The following is a 6,094-nucleotide window of genomic DNA, read 5'->3' as shown; positions in this document are numbered from 1 at the left end:
CCACAGGTGGGGTGGAGTTAAGATTTAACATACTGGCATTTCCTGACTTGCTTATTTAAGAATCCAACCTCAGCCTAGTTTTCTTTACGTGGCCATCCTGTCCCATTGCAGGTTTTCTACAACCTTGTAAACTATATATTCTGTGCACATAAGTTTCAACTTTTGCTTTAGTCAAGCAAGTTATCGGGCTTAATAATAATGGGATGAAATTATACAGGTCAAACTACATGATCTAATGGTCACTTTTGACCTTAAAATCTATGAATCTGTACGGTGCCAGTCAATGTGCATTGAATGAGCCATGACTCTCGCACACACTAGATAATCAAGGTAAGCGTCCGAGTTTTTGCATAGGAGCATTGCCTCACTTGGTGTGCACGTACCCTGTACTGCAAAGAGAGCTGCGCTTGCACAGTGCAATGTTCTTTTGCTTAGAACATGGATTAAATGCTGTTAAATCATAACTATACCGCTGAGCATGCATAGTGAGACTTCTGTATCTTCCTAACATGGTCAAATCAACACAGAATTCAAAGGCACTTCGCTTGGTCACTGTTTTCCAGCCACCTGAACTTTCTACTCCTACCCATTCTGGTGATAGATTTGTGTGGCTGTTTTTGGTAATGACTGAACTGTTTAATTTTTTTAAATCTTAAACATAAACATCAGGTGGAGGAAGTTTTCAGCCTACAAGCAGACCATTATACCCATTATCAGTCACTCAGAAAACTGACAAGAGAACTAACAGCAGCTGTCATCCAGTGTAATACTGTTTTCAAAGTTCTTCTAATGCTTATAATACGTCTTTTAAACAAAAAATGCTAGGAGCCCTATTCTCAGTATTTCTATCTGCTTTATTACTCATCCCATAATGTTACTATGCAACTTACAGGCAGTGTCATCTGCCACCAAGCGTGTTCTCAGCTCGTGGATCGTGGAATATCCCCCACTTCCTGCAGGGGAGGAGGTAGCTGCTTATTTGACAGGTTTCTGTGCTTATATTGCAGTCATGGTCAATCTGACGGCAGTACCAACAGTGTGTGGTGGAGCAGCAGAATGCTGCTGCCCCTAGAAAATACCAACAATGTCCATAGACAGACCTGGACATGGCAAATGTAGGCTGCTATCAACTAAGCTGCAGCCAGTTACAAACTAGAGGAGCATGCAATTGTCCTTCCATAAGTATCACAAGGGGTCAATGGCAGTTGCTAGGAGAAGGAACCCCGAACTTAAACCTACATCCACATTTGCCGCCGTTTACTGCAAATGCTGCAGCAGCCTGGCACGTGGCTTGTGGAGATGAAAGTGGGCCTGGAGCTGCACCCACCTTTCTCAATATCGTCCAGTCACAATGCAGGTGATTCAGCAACACCGTACCCACTGCAACCTGTTAATCAGCATCCTGTGGCAATGGGGATTGGAAGTCCTTAGTCACAGTCCTGCATGCAGACAGCCTGAGACTGATGGCCATTTGTTGGAGACTAAAGCAGATGTCCTGTTCGTAGTCTGCCTAGGTGTCAGAGCAGCGTTGGCTAGGGACAGCACTGCTCTCTGCATAGAGGGAAGGGAATGGAAGAAGATGCCTGAAAAAATGCTTGCTCTACTCAAATCTGCTGGAGTGCTGGGCCTTATTGGATATCCAGTTGTTCTGCTGTCTAAATACAAGGAAGACCCAGATAAATTTTGCAACTTAGACTGTTCACACCCTCCTCGACAGAGGCAATAGACCTGAGCATGGGACCACTATATTCAGTACAGTAACTCCTCACTTGACGGTGTAGTGATATTCCTGAAAAATGCGACTTTAAGTGAAATGATGTTAAGCGAATCCAATTTCCCCATAAGAATTAATGTAAATAGGGGGGGTTAGGTTCCAGGGCAGCTTCCCTTACTCCGCAAGCACCAGAGGCGGGGGGTTCAACCTTCAGCCCCCCCTACTCCACTCCTTCCCCCAAGCCCCCACCCTTGACCTGCCTCTTCTCCCCCCACCTCCTCCCCTTTTACTTTGCTCGCTGCGTCCTGGCTCCTCCCCCCTCCCTCCTAAACGCCGCAAGCCAGCTGATTGCCACGTAGGGGAGCGAGGGGGGGAGGCAGGCCGAGTCCTTGCTCCTCCCCCCCTCCCTCCTGCTTCCAGAACGCAGCAAGCCAGCTGATTGCTGTGGGGGGAAGGCGCTGATCTGCAGAGTCTGCCAGCAGGTGGGAGGCGCTGGGGGGGGAGGGGGCTGTAGGGAGGCTGCCAGCAGTGGAGGAAGCAGGCAGCCAAACAACGTAAGAGTGGAGCATTGCGCAACTTTAAATAAGTATGCTCCCTAATTGATTAGCAACGTAACAACAAAACAATGTTAAGTGGGACAACTTTAAGTGAGGAGTTACTGTAGTATACTGGCATGGTACATTCTGGATATTGCTGCACTCAGACAAGACTTACTGGCAAGTTGCCGCTAGAAAAAGAAGATACTGGTTACACTTTTTAGCAGAATGGCAAATCTGAGGATGAACCCAGATGCTCTGCTCTTTGCTTGCAAATGCACTGCCAAAGGGTGTTAATGCCAGACTTATGCTCCTCGTTAGCCTTGCTAACAGGTGTTCTACTGCTGGCAGCGGGGCCCATGCACTGGCAATGATCCATCCAGATGAGGATAAGGAGGGAGGTAGCAGGTTGGTCCCATATAATGAACTGATCATTTTGGGCGATTTCAATGCCGGGATGTGACTATGCACCTTAGGGCAACGTGATGGATTGTCCCAGCATTGATAACATGAAATGACTTGCTCCTACTTTCCAAATGTGCTGAATACACCCTACTCATCACCCATACATATTTCAGCAGGCCAAGTATAAGACAACCTGGATGCATTACTGACATAATCAATTACATTGTAGGGTGAAGAGATCTCCACCACATCAGGCTCACGCACCTTATCAGTGGCACCGCCTGCTGCTCAGGCTCTTGAGAAGTCAAATGTCCCTGTGTGACTACGTGGATCCAATACGCCACTGGGAACGGCGTGCAGCCTACATGCTGCAGGGAAACGCAGGCTGTCACTGCATGTGTCAGTGAAACGCTCTGGCAGGGGCGAAGCAGCAGAGGAAGGTTGCTGGAGTCTTTCACGGCAGTGGGGAAAGGTGCTGGCAGGGGAGGAGGCAGCAGAGAAGGGCTTGGCCTTTCCCTGGTGCCAGAGTCCTGCCCTGCTGTGGTGAAAGGCTCTTGTATCAGAGCTGGCAGAGCCTTGCGCTTGGGGGGGGGAAGGGGAGGGCTCCAGTAGCAGGGAGGCAACAGGCCATAACACTGCTAAAGACAGTAGTGAAGAGAAGGAGGCAGGGCCTGGGTGAGTAGAGAACTGTAGATTAGGTACTCAGGGAACAGCCAGAAGACCTCTACGGGGTCATCCCCCTTTTTGTTAATGGAGATATCCTATCTCCTAGAGCTGGAAGGGACCTTGAAAGGTCATTGAGTCCAGCCCCCTGCCTTCACTAGCAGGACCAAGTACTGATTTTGCCCCAGATCCCTAAATGGCCCCCTCAAGGGCTGAACTCACAACCCTGGGTTTAACAGGCCAATGCTCAAACCACTGAGCTATCCCTCCCCCAATTGTTTGTCTAGTCTGTTTTTTATTAACTCAAAGAATAGGGGGCTTCCATTGCTTTCCTAGGGACCATTTCACAGTCTAAAATTAGGGTTACCATACGTCCGGATTTTCCCGGACATGTCCGGCTTTTTGGGCTCCAAATCCCCGTCCGGGGGGGAAATCCCAAAAAGCCGAACATGTCCGGGAAAATCGGGACATGCGGGGCCAGCGGTGCTGGGCCAGGAGTCGGGCCGGGGGCCGGCGGTGCCGAGCGCCGGGGGCCGGCGGGGCTGAGCGCTGCTGAGCAGGCCGGGGGTCCGGGGGGTGCTGAGCGGGCCGGGGGTGCTCGGCCGGGGGCCGAGGACCGGCAGTGCTGGGCGGGCCGGGGGTGCTCGGCCGGCCAATGGGAGCTGGGAGGGGCGGTGCCTGCCAGTGAAAGCTGCAGGCAGCGGCTTGCGTGCCTCCGCCTAGGAGCTGGACCAGTTGCTGGCAACTTCAGGGGTGCAGCGCAGTCTGTGGTGCCAGGACAGGTGGGAAGTCTGCCTCTGCACCCTGGCTGTGCCACTAACCAGGAGCTGTCAGAAGAAAGCCTGTGCCCTAACCCCTGCTCCCACCACAAACCCCTTATCCCTGGCCCCAGCCCTGACCCCCTCCCACACCCTGATCCCCTCATTCCTGGCCTCTGCCCCAGCCCTGAGCCTCTCCCAAACCCCTCCTCCCCAGCTCTGTTGGGTCATGGGCATCAACAATTTTCTTCAACTGGGTCACCAGAAAGTGTGAAAAACCACGTCTCGACATGCTATAAAACCTCCAGGGCCGAGCAGGGGTGTAGGTACCTTGGGGCAGGGTCATAGGTGTAGTTTGATTTTGGGGGGGGGGGGGTGCAGCACAGCCGGGCTTGAGCCACCTCCACCTAGTTTGGTCCAGGGAGGGAGTGCCACCTCCACCCCCTGCCTCACCTCTGCAGGCCACCCACCGGTCTGGGTTGGGGAGGGGTGTGCAACCAAAAATCATAACTCAAAGAGTTTGAAAACAGCTTAGGGAGGGGGTCGCTAGGGGCTGTGTGAGGGCAGGGGGTAGCTCAACTTGCAGGGAGGGGGTAGGGAGATGGGTATTAGGGGCTGTGTGCTGGGAGGCCTCCCCTGCGGTTCCCTGGGGGATCCCAGAGGGATGTGACAGCCACAGAGCCAGGGCTGGGAGCTGAGGAACAGCTTCAACCCAGGGCACCAGCAAGAGATGAGGGGCCGCTGCCTGCTCCATGGCACCAGCTGCCCCTCTTCGTGCCTCTGATCTGGCCAGGGGGCAGGGAGAGGAGATGTGGAGCGGCTGCTGGGACTGCAGGTGTGGGTGTGGGGAATTCCCTTCATGTCCCCAACTCTGCCCATGTGCTCAGGGCTTTTGCCCCACAGCGACCACCAAAGCTCAAGGCTCCAGTATTCAGCCCTTTGTGGGGGGTGCGCCCAGGATCAGGGCTTCAGCTCCATGGCCCCCTTGAAAGGGCTCATGGCCCCCTGGGGGCTGCAGACCCCTCGTTGAGAACCACTGCTCTAGAGGTACTCAGAGTTGCCAAAAACAGACTGCAAGTCAGCTATGGCTTTGGGTTTACAGCCCAATACCCTATTTGCCTCTGCTGTTCACTGTCACTCCAGGTTCTTTTTGACATCACTAAGTATCTTTCTCTTATTTGGTGTCTGCTTTCTAGGTTGGTTATATGGATAAAGCATTTAAGACTGCAAATCTTTTGCATTTCTCTTTTCCTAACTTAGTGTTGGGTGAAAGTTTTATATATTCTCAAATTTCAGCCAGCCCCAGTTTTATGGAAGAAGTGGTAAAGTAAATGTACATCTTATCAATTTTGATTAAAAAAAAGTGTCCTGTTTTTTCTAGCAGTTCAGCTAGTGTTAAACATGGAGCCCTGCAGCTCCCCCTGCCCTAAAACTTTTCAGTCATCCAACTTCAGCAGTGTCATTGACTACTGGTGGTTCTTCAGTCAGCTGGACTGTGAGCCAATTTGGCCACACCTTCAAACTCTAAAAGGTATGCTTCCCTCCACGCAGAAGGTAAAGTATTTCCCAGTGTAGACATTCCACACACTAAGGCTACATCTAAACTACAGCCGGTCAATTTAGGGGGTCTAGCGAAGACCCACCAAATGGACAGCAGATCACGCTCCAGTTGGCCCCTGTACTCTACCCCGCCGAGAAGAGTAAGGTAAGTCAACGGGAGACTTTCTCCCATCAACCCCCTGCGGTGTAGACCCCACAGTAACTCGACCTAAGGTACGTCAACTCCAGTTACATGATTCACAGAGCTGGAGTTGCGTAGGTCGACTTACCCCGGTAGCGTAGACATAGCCTAAGTTAACGCCATAAGATTTAACTGTGTCTAACCCTCATACTAATTTATCAAGTCACAGAGGAGTGGCACAACTAAAGGTGCAGTAGCCACCCTGCTTAGTAGGAAGAGGTAACTTCAACAACCGCTGGTTTTGCTACCATCAGTCCGCCAGGGGCCAGAAAGTAGC

This window comes from Malaclemys terrapin, chromosome 4 (genome assembly GCF_027887155.1).
Source record: "Malaclemys terrapin pileata isolate rMalTer1 chromosome 4, rMalTer1.hap1, whole genome shotgun sequence".
In the NCBI taxonomy this organism is placed as follows: domain Eukaryota; kingdom Metazoa; phylum Chordata; order Testudines; family Emydidae; genus Malaclemys; species Malaclemys terrapin.
Note: the sequence above shows the minus strand (reverse complement) of the source record.